Source organism: Gnatocerus cornutus, unplaced genomic scaffold (genome assembly GCF_029298725.1).
Source record: "Gnatocerus cornutus isolate USDA-ARS CGAHR unplaced genomic scaffold, icGnaCorn1.1 ctg00000398.1, whole genome shotgun sequence".
NCBI lineage: Eukaryota > Metazoa > Arthropoda > Insecta > Coleoptera > Tenebrionidae > Gnatocerus > Gnatocerus cornutus.
The window spans coordinates 7,501-24,335 of record NW_028275713.1 but is presented as its reverse complement, the minus strand read 5'-3'; the positions used below and the strand labels follow the sequence as shown (position 1 = coordinate 24,335).

Sequence of the window (16,835 nt, the reverse complement as noted above, 5' to 3'; positions counted from 1 at the left end):
GTCACAGTATTCAGGCGAAGTTTTAGCCTGCTTTAAGCACTCTAATTTGTTCAAAGTAAACGTGCCGGCCCACCTCGACACTCAATGAAGAGCACCGCGGCGGGATTGAGTTGGGCCGCCCTCTCGAGCTAAGCCCACCGGCAGGACGTCCCGCGGCACGCCAGTTGACACCGCGAACGATGAACCGGCGGCGCGGGACACAGATTCGACTACGAGCTTTTTAACCGCAACAACTTTAATATACGCTATTGGAGCTGGAATTACCGCGGCTGCTGGCACCAGACTTGCCCTCCAATTGATCCTCGTTAAAGGGTTTAGAGTGTACTCATTCCGATTACGGGGCCTCGGATGAGTCCCGTATCGTTATTTTTCGTCACTACCTCCCCGTGCCGGGAGTGGGTAATTTGCGCGCCTGCTGCCTTCCTTGGATGTGGTAGCCGTTTCTCAGGCTCCCTCTCCGGAATCGAACCCTGATTCCCCGTTACCCGTTACAACCATGGTAGGCGCAGAACCTACCATCGACAGTTGATAAGGCAGACATTTGAAAGATGCGTCGCCGGTGCGAGACCGTGCGATCAGCGTAAAGTTATTCAGAGTCACCAAGTTGTACGATGACGGAGACCGCCACCGATTGGTTTTGATCTAATAAAAGCGCTCCTTCCGTTTCCGGTTGGAGCTCTGTTTGCATGTATTAGCTCTAGAATTACCACAGTTATCCAAGTAAATGTGGGTACGATCTAAGGAACCATAACTGATTTAATGAGCCTTTCGCGGTTTCACCTTAATTTGGCTTGTACTGAGACATGCATGGCTTAATCTTTGAGACAAGCATATGACTACTGGCAGGATCAACCAGGGAACTGCGTTCTTGTTTTAAAATAAGAGAGTTTTAGTCTTTCTTTCCTTCTAGTCATATAAGCTACAATAATCGTAGAATTTCGGAAAGACACCTGCTGCTCTTATAAAAAACTGAACACTTTCCTATTATTGTTTTGAAGAAAGTGTGCGTGTCTGCGAAACGAAAACCTCGTAAGAAGAGACGTAACGCCACGCGATCTTTCTGGATGGAAAATTTTTCGACATTTTTTTCACATCATCCTTGATTGAATCTCCTGCAACAATTTTATTCTTATTCATCCGTTCTAAGTTGTCGTCGTCGTCGAAATAAATAATTTGTACACACTTCGGGGTACACGTTTGTCAAAATTCATGAAATGCAACGTAACATTTTTACTTTAATAAATTTTTACAGTGCATTCAGATCGACTAAACGAACAACGACGGATGAATTGATTTATGGATTTTTATTTGTTGCGACTCATCGGAGGAGAGAGTGAAGAAAAAATAATCCAATATCATGGTTACGGAATAATTTTCTATGACTTTTTCATCCTTGTTTGAATCTTGCAACAATTAATTTTATTCATCCGTTCTAAGTTGTCGTCGTCGTCGAAATAAATAATTTGTACACATTTCGGTACACGTTTGTCAAAATTCATGAAATGCAAACGTAACATTTTACTTTAATAAATTTTTACAGTGCATTCAGATCGACTAAACGAACAACGACGGATGGATTACTTATTTTTGTTGCGACTCATCGGACGAAAAGTAGAAACATAATCCTCCATTGTAATATAGTTTTTACGGAAAATTTTTCTTTTATTTTATATCCTTGATTGAATGCTGCATTTTATCCGTCTTTTTTTCGTCAAAAACAGAGATCAATGCGATTCATCGGACGAAGAAATAATTTCCCAGTTCAAAATTTAGAGATTTTTGGGCACATCGACTTGAAATTTTATCGTAAAGAAAAAATATCGTCGTCGACAAGCAAAAGTTCAAACATTCTCCATACTCTTCGCTAGATTGAAAGCGACGGTTTATTGTGAGATTTCTCTTTAGAAATATTCACACGTTACGAGTTTATGAAATTTTATTTATTTCAAAATTCTCGCTCGGACTTTAGTGAGTTGACGCATTTGTTAATTTTTGGTCGTTCTGACACGAACACATAAAATCTTTGATTGCATTTGGACCGCTAACATAGAAACGCTCGCCGCATCCGCAATCTCGCTGTGCATGGTCAATGGCAAGATTTGTCATCCCTCAAACGATGGTGGGTCCACAGGGTACACATTCCGGCCATCGTCCCAACTACGGGTAAGTCGCGGTGTACGAGAGGTAACAAGATAATCGGACGCACATAAAATCACATTTCGATCGTACGCTTTTGTCCGCTGCTACATACCACCACTACTATCCCTATATATGCCAGCGCGGCAGCGTTCAGCTCTGAATCACTCGATGCGCGAAACGGTCGAAATCCCATAGCGCGCCGGCCGCTCGCTATGGGCGAGGGGTCGGGTAAATCGGTCTGATCGCTCGGTGCAAAAGTCCGTTTGGGTACTTAGAGACGGAATTTTAAAATTCTGATTTCGCAGATCAATTTCAAGGGTCATTAGGACTCGAATGCCGTTAACGGTGTTTTGAAAAAAATATTTTTTACGTTTTTACGGCATTTCGACCGAACACCTCAGTTCCGACTTCGGACTTAGAATAATTTTCATCAAAATTTCGAACGCCTCAGTTTCCAGAGGGTTTTAGATCCCGTTTAGTTAGGGGTTTGAAATTATCACAGCCACCCTTGTTTGGTGTTAGTTCGACCGTAACTTTTGTTCGTTTGCATTTAATTTCGATTTTTCTGGGACTTTTGGTCAATGTAAATTTATCAACCGCTACACTTCCGACTTCGGACTTAGACGAATGAGCGCCGAACGCTACAGTTTCGACTTCGGACTTAGAAAAATTTCGCTCGACCGCCACAGTTTCGAATTGGACTTAGAAAAATTTCGGTCGAACGCCTCAGTTTCGAATCGGACTTAGAAAAATTTTGGTCGACCGCTACAGTTTCGACTTCGGACTTAGAAAAATTTCGTTCGAACGCTACAGTTTCGACTTCGGACTTGGAAAAATTTCGCTCGACCGCCACAGTTCCAACATGAGACTTAGAAAAATTTTTATCAAAAATTCGAACACCTCAGTTTCGACTACGGACTTAGAAAAATTTCGCTCGACCGCCACAGTTCCTATTTCGGACTTAGAAAAATTTTCATCAAAATTTCGAACGCCTCAGTTTCCAGAGGGTTTTAGATCCCGTTTAATTAGAAGCTTGAAATTATAAAATCTACCTTCTATCGATGTTAGTTCGACCCAAACATTTGTTCGTTTGCATTTAATTTCGATTTTTCTCGTACTTTTGGTCAATGTAAATTTGTCAACCGCTACACTTCCGACTTCGGACTTAGACGAATGAGCGCCGAACGCTACAGTTTCGACTTCGGACTTAGAAAAATTTCGTTCGAACGCTACAGTTTCGACTTCGGACTTGGAAAAATTTCGCTCGACCGCCACAGTTCCAACATGAGACTTAGAAAAATTTTTATCAAAAATTCGAACACCTCAGTTTCGACTACGGACTTAGAAAAATTTCGCTCGACCGCCACAGTTCCTATTTCGGACTTAGAAAAATTTTCATCAAAATTTCGAACGCCTCAGTTTCCAGAGGGTTTTAGATCCCGTTTAATTAGGAGCTTGAAATTATAAAATCTACCTTCTATCGATGCTAGTTCGACCCAAACATTTGTTCGTTTGGATTTAATTTCGATTTTTCTCGGACTTTTGGTCAATGTAAATTTGTCAACCGCTACACTTCCGAGTTCGGACTTAGACGAATGAGCGCCGAACGCTACAGTTTCGACTTCGGACTTAGAAAAATTTTGTTCGAACGCTACAGTTTCGAATTGGACTTGGAAAAATTTCGGTCGAACGCCTCAGTTTCGAATCGGACTTAGAAAAATTTTGGTCGACCGCTACAGTTTCGACTTCGGACTTGGAAAAATTTCGATCGAACGCCACAGTTCCGACTTTTTTTCGAAACTGTAGCGTTCAGTCAAATTGCCGTAAAAACGTAAAAAACTTTTTTTACAAAACATGGTCGACAGCATTCGAGTCCTAATAATCCTTGAAATTGATCTGCGAAATCAGAATTTTAAAATTCCGTCTCTAAGTACCCAAACGGACTTTTGCACCGAGCGATCAGACCGTTTTACTCTACCCCTCGCCCATAGCGAGCGGCCGGCGCACTATGGGATTTCGATCGTTTCACGCATCGAGCGATTCAGAGCTGATCGCTGCCGCGGTGGCATATATAGGGAGTAGTGATGGTAAGTGGCAGCGATGACGGACAAGTACGCACGATGAATGGATTGACATGAAATCAAATGTGCGCGTCCGTACGATCTGTTACCTCTCGTACATCGCGACCCCGTTTAATGATATTATGCTAAATTAAAAATAAAAATACATCGATGAAATAAAAAGTGGTAAGTCTCTAGAAAGACAATATACCGCTGTGAATAAAAATTTCTCGATGAATAGCGAAATGTGAATTAGTCCGCCTGTAACGTGCATTTTGCGAACGAATTAGCTAATTCACCGCTAGTTAAAAAACGTGACCACCCAGTGCTCTTATCCAAAGTCGTCTGCAAATGAGATGAAATTAATAATCTTGACTCTAATGCAGACGACAAATTGAATTGAATAATTTACTTGAATAATGTGACGGATCTATAAAATAAAACACAAAGCCCGAAACACCAAGCAGTAAAAATCTCGATTATTGTTCCGCCCGTTGAAAAACAAAAGATCCGTCACATGGTAAGCAGAACTGGTGAAAATTGTGAAAGACTTGTTTCTCCTCCGATAACAAGCTTGAATTAAATATGATCGAGTGAATGATATTGGAAACCAAAGAACGAAACTGAGGAGAAGCAAATGTTCAGTAATATATTATGAATAATTATAATATTAATATAAATAATAATATTATATTAAAAATGGGAATTGTATGTGGTTGATGGAAAAAGTTTTTTTTTCTGTTGACCGCTACAGTTCCCAATTTGGACTTAAAAAAAAAAAAAAAAAAAAAAAAAAAAAAATTGTGTATACGGAAGGTAAAAAGCAAAAAATAAAATATTTTATTATTTTTTTTACTTTTTTTACGGGTCCCTACCGCTACAGTTCCCACTGAATGTGTCCTTTTCGCGCTAAGTCCATGCAGTCGCTACAGTTCCGAAACTGGACTTGTAAAAATTTCGACATTTTTGAACGCATCAGTTCCGAACGAGGTTTCAAAACTGTAGCGTTCGGTGTAAACGCATCAGTTCCGAATGAGTTTTCGCAACTGTGGCGTTTCATTTTTGTGCTTTCATGGTTGCATAAACAATCGCCAGTGTGAACGCTTCAGTTCCGAATGAGTTTTCGAAACTGTAGCGTTTCATATTTGTGCTTTCATGGTTGCATAAGCAATCGCCAGTGTGAACGCTTCAGTTCCGAATAGATTTTCGAAACTGTAGCGTTCAATGTGAACGCTTCAGTTCCGACTTTGGACTTAGAATAATTTTCATCAAAATTCGAACGCCACAGTTTCGAAAGGGTTTTAGATCCCGTTCAGTTAGGGACTTAAAATTATGACATCCACTTTCGATTAATGTTAGTTCGGTCCGAACTTTTGTTCATTTTCATTTAATTTCAATTTTTCTCGGACTTTTGGTCTTTGTTAATTTTGTCCTTTCGAAACTGTAACGTTCAATGTGAACGCTTCAGTTCCGAATAAATTCTCGAAACTGTAACGTTCAAAGTGAACGCCTCAGTTCCGAATAGATTCTCGAAACTGTAGCGTTCAATGTGAACGCTTCAGTTCCGAATAGATTCTCGAAACTGTAGCGTTCAATGTGAACGCTTCAGTTCCGAATAGATTCTCGTAACTGTAGCGTTCAATGTGAACGCTTCAGTTCCGACTTTGGACTTGGAATAATTTTCATCAAAATTCGAACGCCACAGTTTCGAAAGGGTTTTAGATCCCGTTTAGTTAGGGACTTAAAATTATGACATCCACTTTCGATTAATGTTAGTTCGGTCCGAACTTTTGTTCGTTTTCATTTAATTTCGATTTTTCTCGGACATTTAGACTATGCGAATTTTAGATTTTTCAAGCTGTAGCGTTTGGCGAGAACGCCGCAGTTACGGACAGGTTTTGTGTCAGACTTTCAATAATCTGAAAAAACTCCGAAAAAAGAAAATAATTAGTGTTTTCATGGTTGCATAACAATTTAAAATTCATGCACAAAAATAATCCATCTATATTTCCGTTATTCAAGAATGCAAAGGAAAGACGAAAGTTCGGCAACAATTAGTTTAAGCGGTTGCATAACCATTCAAACGTTATGCTTAAACACAATCCATTTACGATATATAATAAAAATAAAGCTTTATTATCAACTTTGAAGTCCATTCTATTGCTGATCTTTAGACCTATAGATTAGGTCAAGATGTCAAATGTCAAAAAACAACTACAGGTTCCTGTATTTGTAGCAATGCTGGCGCCATCTGTAGAACAGTTACCTAAACTTGAAAGTCAAAAAAATTACAGCTTTCTGTAACTATTAATGTTGGTATCGCCACCTGTTAGTCGAAAACATAATTTAGTGGCGCCATCTATATGACAGGTCTGGAACTTCACAAATGTCAAAAATTACTGGTTTTTACTTTATTTACATATTTTTTTTGAAATTTGGCGCCCATTTTGACCCAAAAGTGGCGCCATCTATGTGTCAGGTCTGGAACTTCATAAATGTCAAAAATTACAAGATTCTGGGTTCATTTACGTATTTTTCTTGAATTTTAAGCATAATTTGACCTGACCTGACCCTAAAATGGCGTCATCTATGTGTCAGGTCTGGAACTTCAGAAATGTCAAAAATTACTGTTTTTTCCTTTATTTTACATATTGTTTTTGAATTTCGGCGCCTATTTTGACTCAAAAATGGCGCCATCTAAATGACAGGTCTGGAACTTCAGAAATGTCAAAAATTACAAGATTCTGGGAAGATTCTGGGTTAATTTACGTATTTTTCTTGAATTTTAAGCATAATTTGACCTGACCTGACCCTAAAATGGCGTCATCTATGTGTCAGGTCTGGAACTTCAGAAATGTCAAAAATTACTGTTTTTTCCTTTATTTTACATATTGTTTTTGAATTTCGGCGCCTATTTTGACTCAAAAATGGCGCCATCTAAATGACAGGTCTGGAACTTCAGAAATGTCAAAAATTACAAGATTCTGGGAAGATTCTGGGTTAATTTACGTATTTTTCTTGAATTTTAAGCATAATTTGACCTGACCTGACCCTAAAATGGCGCCATCTATGTGTCAGGTCTGGAACTTCAGAAATGTCAAAAATTACTGTTTTTTCCTTTATTTTACATATTGTTTTTGAATTTTGGCGCCTATTTTGACTCAAAAATGGCGCCATCTATATGACAGGTCTGGAACTTCAGAAATGTCAAAAATTACAAGATTCTGGGTTAATTTACGTATTTTTCTTGAATTTTAAGCATAATTTGACCTAACTGACCCTAAAATGGCGCCATCTATGTGTCAGGTCTGGAACTTCATAAATGTCAAAAATTACTGTTTTTCCTTTATTTTACATATTGTTTTTGAATTTTGGCGCCTATTTTGACTCAAAAATGGCGCCATCTATGTGACAGGTCTGGAACTTCACAAATGTCAAAAATTACTGTTTTTTCCTATATTTTACATATTGTTTTTGAATTTTGGCGCCTATTTTAACTCAAAAATGGCGCCATCTATGTGACAGGTCTGGAACTTCAGAAATGTCAAAAATTACAAGATTCTGGGAAGATTCTGGGTTAATTTACGTATTTTTCTTGAATTTTAAGCATAATTTGACCTGACCTGACCCTAAAATGGCGCCATCTATGTGTCAGGTCTGGAACTTCAGAAATGTCAAAAATTACTGTTTTTTCCTTTATTTTACATATTGTTTTTGAATTTTGGCGCCTATTTTGACTCAAAAATGGCGCCATCTATATGACAGGTCTGGAACTTCACAAATGTCAAAAATTACAAGATTCTGGGTTAATTTACGTATTTTTCTTGAATTTTAAGCATAATTTGACCTAACTGACCCTAAAATGGCGCCATCTATGTGTCAGGTCTGGAACTTCATAAATGTCAAAAATTACTGTTTTTCCTATATTTTACATATTGTTTTTGAATTTTGGCGCCTATTTTGACTCAAAAATGGCGCCATCTATGTGACAGGTCTGGAACTTCACAAATGTCAAAAATTACTGTTTTTTCCTATATTTTACATATTGTTTTTGAATTTTGGCGCCTATTTTAACTCAAAAATGGCGCCATCTATATGACAGGTCTGGAACTTCAGAAATGTCAAAAATTACAAGATTCTGGGTTAATTTACGTATTTTTCTTGAATTTTAAGCATAATTTGACCTAACTGACCCTAAAATGGCGCCATCTATGTGTCAGGTCTGGAACTTCATAAATGTCAAAAATTACAAGATTCTGGGTTCATTTACGTATTTTTCTTGAATTTTAAGCATAATTTGACCTGACCTGACCCTAAAATGGCGCCATCTATGTGTCAGGTCTGGAACTTCATAAATGTCAAAAATTACTGTTTTTCCTTTATTTTACATATTGTTTTTTAATTTTGGCGCCTATTTTGACTCAAAAATGGCGCCATCTATATGACAGGTCTGGAACTTCAGAAATGTCAAAAATTACAAGATTCTGGGTTAATTTACGTATTTTTCTTGAATTTTAAGCATAATTTGACCTGACCTGACCCTAAAATGGCGTCATCTATGTGTCAGGTCTGGAACTTCAGAAATGTCAAAAATTACAAGATTCTGTGTTAATTTACGTATTTTTCTTGAATTTTAAGCATAATTTGACCTGACCTGACCCTAAAATGGCGTCATCTATGTGTCAGGTCTGGAACTTCAGAAATGTCAAAAATTACAAGATTCTGTGTTAATTTACGTATTTTTCTTGAATTTTAAGCATAATTTGACCTAACTGACCCTAAAATGGCGCCATCTATGTGTCAGGTCTGGAACTTCATAAATGTCAAAAATTACTGTTTTTCCTTTATTTTACATATTGTTTTTGAATTTTGGCGCCTATTTTGACTCAAAAATGGCGCCATCTATGTGACAGGTCTGGAACTTCACAAATGTCAAAAATTACTGTTTTTTCCTATATTTTACATATTGTTTTTGAATTTTGGCGCCTATTTTAACTCAAAAATGGCGCCATCTATGTGACAGGTCTGGAACTTCAGAAATGTCAAAAATTACAAGATTCTGGGAAGATTCTGGGTTAATTTACGTATTTTTCTTGAATTTTAAGCATAATTTGACCTGACCTGACCCTAAAATGGCGCCATCTATGTGTCAGGTCTGGAACTTCAGAAATGTCAAAAATTACTGTTTTTTCCTTTATTTTACATATTGTTTTTGAATTTTGGCGCCTATTTTGACTCAAAAATGGCGCCATCTATATGACAGGTCTGGAACTTCAGAAATGTCAAAAATTACAAGATTCTGGGTTAATTTACGTATTTTTTTTGAATGTTAAGCATAATTTGACCTGACCTGACCCTAAAATGGCGCCATCTATGTGTCAGGTCTGGAACTTCAGAAATGTCAAAAATTACTGTTTTTTCCTTTATTTTACATATTGTTTTTGAATTTTGGCGCCTATTTTGACTCAAAAATGGCGCCATCTATGTGACAGGTCTGGAACTTCACAAATGTCAAAAATTACAAGATTCTGGGAAGATTCTGGGTTAATTTACGTATTTTTCTTGAATTTTAAGCATAATTTGACCTGACCTGACCCTAAAATGGCGCCATCTATGTGTCAGGTCTGGAACTTCAGAAATGTCAAAAATTACTGTTTTTTCCTTTATTTTACATATTGTTTTTGAATTTTGGCGCCTATTTTGACTCAAAAATGGCGCCATCTATATGACAGGTCTGGAACTTCAGAAATGTCAAAAATTACAAGATTCTGGGTTAATTTACGTATTTTTTTTGAATGTTAAGCATAATTTGACCTGACCTGACCCTAAAATGGCGCCATCTATGTGTCAGGTCTGGAACTTCAGAAATGTCAAAAATTACTGTTTTTTCCTTTATTTTACATATTGTTTTTGAATTTTGGCGCCTATTTTGACTCAAAAATGGCGCCATCTATGTGACAGGTCTGGAACTTCACAAATGTCAAAAATTACTGTTTTTTCCTATATTTTACATATTGTTTTTGAATTTTGGCGCCTATTTTAACTCAAAAATGGCGCCATCTATATGACAGGTCTGGAACTTCAGAAATGTCAAAAATTACAAGATTCTGGGTTAATTTACGTATTTTTCTTGAATTTTAAGCATAATTTGACCTGACCTGACCCTAAAATGGCGTCATCTATGTGTCAGGTCTGGAACTTCAGAAATGTCAAAAATTACTGTTTTTTCCTTTATTTTACATATTGTTTTTGAATTTCGGCGCCTATTTTGACTCAAAAATGGCGCCATCTAAATGACAGGTCTGGAACTTCAGAAATGTCAAAAATTACAAGATTCTGTGTTAATTTACGTATTTTTCTTGAATTTTAAGCATAATTTGACCTGACCTGACCCTAAAATGGCGTCATCTATGTGTCAGGTCTGGAACTTCAGAAATGTCAAAAATTACAAGATTCTGTGTTAATTTACGTATTTTTCTTGAATTTTAAGCATAATTTGACCTGACCTGACCCTAAAATGGCGTCATCTATGTGTCAGGTCTGGAACTTCAGAAATGTCAAAAATTACAAGATTCTGTGTTAATTTACGTATTTTTCTTGAATTTTAAGCATAATTTGACCTAACTGACCCTAAAATGGCGCCATCTATGTGTCAGGTCTGGAACTTCATAAATGTCAAAAATTACTGTTTTTCCTTTATTTTACATATTGTTTTTGAATTTTGGCGCCTATTTTGACTCAAAAATGGCGCCATCTATGTGACAGGTCTGGAACTTCACAAATGTCAAAAATTACTGTTTTTTCCTATATTTTACATATTGTTTTTGAATTTTGGCGCCTATTTTAACTCAAAAATGGCGCCATCTATGTGACAGGTCTGGAACTTCAGAAATGTCAAAAATTACAAGATTCTGGGAAGATTCTGGGTTAATTTACGTATTTTTCTTGAATTTTAAGCATAATTTGACCTGACCTGACCCTAAAATGGCGCCATCTATGTGTCAGGTCTGGAACTTCAGAAATGTCAAAAATTACTGTTTTTTCCTTTATTTTACATATTGTTTTTGAATTTTGGCGCCTATTTTGACTCAAAAATGGCGCCATCTATATGACAGGTCTGGAACTTCAGAAATGTCAAAAATTACAAGATTCTGGGTTAATTTACGTATTTTTTTTGAATGTTAAGCATAATTTGACCTGACCTGACCCTAAAATGGCGCCATCTATGTGTCAGGTCTGGAACTTCATAAATGTCAAAAATTACTGTTTTTTCCTTTATTTTACATATTGTTTTTGAATTTTGGCGCCTATTTTGACTCAAAAATGGCGCCATCTATATGACAGGTCTGGAACTTCAGAAATGTCAAAAATTACAAGATTCTGGGTTAATTTACGTATTTTTCTTGAATTTTAAGCATAATTTGACCTAACTGACCCTAAAATGGCGCCATCTATGTGTCAGGTCTGGAACTTCATAAATGTCAAAAATTACTGTTTTTCCTTTATTTTACATATTGTTTTTGAATTTTGGCGCCTATTTTGAATCAAAAATGGCGCCATCTATGTGACAGGTCTGGAACTTCACAAATGTCAAAAATTACTGTTTTTTCCTATATTTTACATATTGTTTTTGAATTTTGGCGCCTATTTTAACTCAAAAATGGCGCCATCTATGTGACAGGTCTGGAACTTCAGAAATGTCAAAAATTACAAGATTCTGGGAAGATTCTGGGTTAATTTACGTATTTTTCTTGAATTTTAAGCATAATTTGACCTGACCTGACCCTAAAATGGCGCCATCTATGTGTCAGGTCTGGAACTTCAGAAATGTCAAAAATTACTGTTTTTTCCTTTATTTTACATATTGTTTTTGAATTTTGGCGCCTATTTTGACTCAAAAATGGCGCCATCTATATGACAGGTCTGGAACTTCACAAATGTCAAAAATTACAAGATTCTGGGTTAATTTACGTATTTTTCTTGAATTTTAAGCATAATTTGACCTAACTGACCCTAAAATGGCGCCATCTATGTGTCAGGTCTGGAACTTCATAAATGTCAAAAATTACTGTTTTTCCTATATTTTACATATTGTTTTTGAATTTTGGCGCCTATTTTGACTCAAAAATGGCGCCATCTATGTGACAGGTCTGGAACTTCACAAATGTCAAAAATTACTGTTTTTTCCTATATTTTACATATTGTTTTTGAATTTTGGCGCCTATTTTAACTCAAAAATGGCGCCATCTATATGACAGGTCTGGAACTTCAGAAATGTCAAAAATTACAAGATTCTGGGTTAATTTACGTATTTTTCTTGAATTTTAAGCATAATTTGACCTAACTGACCCTAAAATGGCGCCATCTATGTGTCAGGTCTGGAACTTCATAAATGTCAAAAATTACAAGATTCTGGGTTCATTTACGTATTTTTCTTGAATTTTAAGCATAATTTGACCTGACCTGACCCTAAAATGGCGCCATCTATGTGTCAGGTCTGGAACTTCATAAATGTCAAAAATTACTGTTTTTCCTTTATTTTACATATTGTTTTTTAATTTTGGCGCCTATTTTGACTCAAAAATGGCGCCATCTATATGACAGGTCTGGAACTTCAGAAATGTCAAAAATTACAAGATTCTGGGTTAATTTACGTATTTTTCTTGAATTTTAAGCATAATTTGACCTGACCTGACCCTAAAATGGCGTCATCTATGTGTCAGGTCTGGAACTTCAGAAATGTCAAAAATTACAAGATTCTGTGTTAATTTACGTATTTTTCTTGAATTTTAAGCATAATTTGACCTGACCTGACCCTAAAATGGCGTCATCTATGTGTCAGGTCTGGAACTTCAGAAATGTCAAAAATTACAAGATTCTGTGTTAATTTACGTATTTTTCTTGAATTTTAAGCATAATTTGACCTAACTGACCCTAAAATGGCGCCATCTATGTGTCAGGTCTGGAACTTCATAAATGTCAAAAATTACTGTTTTTCCTTTATTTTACATATTGTTTTTGAATTTTGGCGCCTATTTTGACTCAAAAATGGCGCCATCTATGTGACAGGTCTGGAACTTCACAAATGTCAAAAATTACTGTTTTTTCCTATATTTTACATATTGTTTTTGAATTTTGGCGCCTATTTTAACTCAAAAATGGCGCCATCTATGTGACAGGTCTGGAACTTCAGAAATGTCAAAAATTACAAGATTCTGGGAAGATTCTGGGTTAATTTACGTATTTTTCTTGAATTTTAAGCATAATTTGACCTGACCTGACCCTAAAATGGCGCCATCTATGTGTCAGGTCTGGAACTTCAGAAATGTCAAAAATTACTGTTTTTTCCTTTATTTTACATATTGTTTTTGAATTTTGGCGCCTATTTTGACTCAAAAATGGCGCCATCTATATGACAGGTCTGGAACTTCAGAAATGTCAAAAATTACAAGATTCTGGGTTAATTTACGTATTTTTTTTGAATGTTAAGCATAATTTGACCTGACCTGACCCTAAAATGGCGCCATCTATGTGTCAGGTCTGGAACTTCAGAAATGTCAAAAATTACTGTTTTTTCCTTTATTTTACATATTGTTTTTGAATTTTGGCGCCTATTTTGACTCAAAAATGGCGCCATCTATGTGACAGGTCTGGAACTTCACAAATGTCAAAAATTACAAGATTCTGGGAAGATTCTGGGTTAATTTACGTATTTTTCTTGAATTTTAAGCATAATTTGACCTGACCTGACCCTAAAATGGCGCCATCTATGTGTCAGGTCTGGAACTTCAGAAATGTCAAAAATTACTGTTTTTTCCTTTATTTTACATATTGTTTTTGAATTTTGGCGCCTATTTTGACTCAAAAATGGCGCCATCTATATGACAGGTCTGGAACTTCAGAAATGTCAAAAATTACAAGATTCTGGGTTAATTTACGTATTTTTTTTGAATGTTAAGCATAATTTGACCTGACCTGACCCTAAAATGGCGCCATCTATGTGTCAGGTCTGGAACTTCAGAAATGTCAAAAATTACTGTTTTTTCCTTTATTTTACATATTGTTTTTGAATTTTGGCGCCTATTTTGACTCAAAAATGGCGCCATCTATGTGACAGGTCTGGAACTTCACAAATGTCAAAAATTACTGTTTTTTCCTATATTTTACATATTGTTTTTGAATTTTGGCGCCTATTTTAACTCAAAAATGGCGCCATCTATATGACAGGTCTGGAACTTCAGAAATGTCAAAAATTACAAGATTCTGGGTTAATTTACGTATTTTTCTTGAATTTTAAGCATAATTTGACCTGACCTGACCCTAAAATGGCGTCATCTATGTGTCAGGTCTGGAACTTCAGAAATGTCAAAAATTACTGTTTTTTCCTTTATTTTACATATTGTTTTTGAATTTCGGCGCCTATTTTGACTCAAAAATGGCGCCATCTAAATGACAGGTCTGGAACTTCAGAAATGTCAAAAATTACAAGATTCTGGGAAGATTCTGGGTTAATTTACGTATTTTTCTTGAATTTTAAGCATAATTTGACCTGACCTGACCCTAAAATGGCGCCATCTATGTGTCAGGTCTGGAACTTCAGAAATGTCAAAAATTACTGTTTTTTCCTTTATTTTACATATTGTTTTTGAATTTTGGCGCCTATTTTGACTCAAAAATGGCGCCATCTATATGACAGGTCTGGAACTTCAGAAATGTCAAAAATTACAAGATTCTGGGTTAATTTACGTATTTTTTTTGAATGTTAAGCATAATTTGACCTGACCTGACCCTAAAATGGCGCCATCTATGTGTCAGGTCTGGAACTTCATAAATGTCAAAAATTACTGTTTTTTCCTTTATTTTACATATTGTTTTTGAATTTTGGCGCCTATTTTGACTCAAAAATGGCGCCATCTATATGACAGGTCTGGAACTTCAGAAATGTCAAAAATTACAAGATTCTGGGTTAATTTACGTATTTTTCTTGAATTTTAAGCATAATTTGACCTAACTGACCCTAAAATGGCGCCATCTATGTGTCAGGTCTGGAACTTCATAAATGTCAAAAATTACTGTTTTTCCTTTATTTTACATATTGTTTTTGAATTTTGGCGCCTATTTTGACTCAAAAATGGCGCCATCTATGTGACAGGTCTGGAACTTCACAAATGTCAAAAATTACTGTTTTTTCCTATATTTTACATATTGTTTTTGAATTTTGGCGCCTATTTTAACTCAAAAATGGCGCCATCTATGTGACAGGTCTGGAACTTCAGAAATGTCAAAAATTACAAGATTCTGGGAAGATTCTGGGTTAATTTACGTATTTTTCTTGAATTTTAAGCATAATTTGACCTGACCTGACCCTAAAATGGCGCCATCTATGTGTCAGGTCTGGAACTTCAGAAATGTCAAAAATTACTGTTTTTTCCTTTATTTTACATATTGTTTTTGAATTTTGGCGCCTATTTTGACTCAAAAATGGCGCCATCTATATGACAGGTCTGGAACTTCACAAATGTCAAAAATTACAAGATTCTGGGTTAATTTACGTATTTTTCTTGAATTTTAAGCATAATTTGACCTAACTGACCCTAAAATGGCGCCATCTATGTGTCAGGTCTGGAACTTCATAAATGTCAAAAATTACTGTTTTTCCTATATTTTACATATTGTTTTTGAATTTTGGCGCCTATTTTGACTCAAAAATGGCGCCATCTATGTGACAGGTCTGGAACTTCACAAATGTCAAAAATTACTGTTTTTTCCTATATTTTACATATTGTTTTTGAATTTTGGCGCCTATTTTAACTCAAAAATGGCGCCATCTATATGACAGGTCTGGAACTTCAGAAATGTCAAAAATTACAAGATTCTGGGTTAATTTACGTATTTTTCTTGAATTTTAAGCATAATTTGACCTAACTGACCCTAAAATGGCGCCATCTATGTGTCAGGTCTGGAACTTCATAAATGTCAAAAATTACAAGATTCTGGGTTCATTTACGTATTTTTCTTGAATTTTAAGCATAATTTGACCTGACCTGACCCTAAAATGGCGCCATCTATGTGTCAGGTCTGGAACTTCATAAATGTCAAAAATTACTGTTTTTCCTTTATTTTACATATTGTTTTTTAATTTTGGCGCCTATTTTGACTCAAAAATGGCGCCATCTATATGACAGGTCTGGAACTTCAGAAATGTCAAAAATTACAAGATTCTGGGTTAATTTACGTATTTTTCTTGAATTTTAAGCATAATTTGACCTGACCTGACCCTAAAATGGCGTCATCTATGTGTCAGGTCTGGAACTTCAGAAATGTCAAAAATTACAAGATTCTGTGTTAATTTACGTATTTTTCTTGAATTTTAAGCATAATTTGACCTGACCTGACCCTAAAATGGCGTCATCTATGTGTCAGGTCTGGAACTTCAGAAATGTCAAAAATTACAAGATTCTGTGTTAATTTACGTATTTTTCTTGAATTTTAAGCATAATTTGACCTAACTGACCCTAAAATGGCGCCATCTATGTGTCAGGTCTGGAACTTCATAAATGTCAAAAATTACAAGATTCTGGGTTAATTTACGTATTTTTCTTGAATTTTAAGCATAATTTGACCTAACTGACCCTA

At 35.9% G+C, this 16,835-nt stretch overlaps 1 pseudogene; it reads right to left on the bottom strand.

The window, feature by feature from the left end:
- LOC148165297 (small subunit ribosomal RNA) lies at window positions 1–859 on the bottom strand (annotated as a pseudogene; the record flags this gene model as incomplete).
- Window positions 860–16,835: the final 15,976 nt, after the last annotated feature.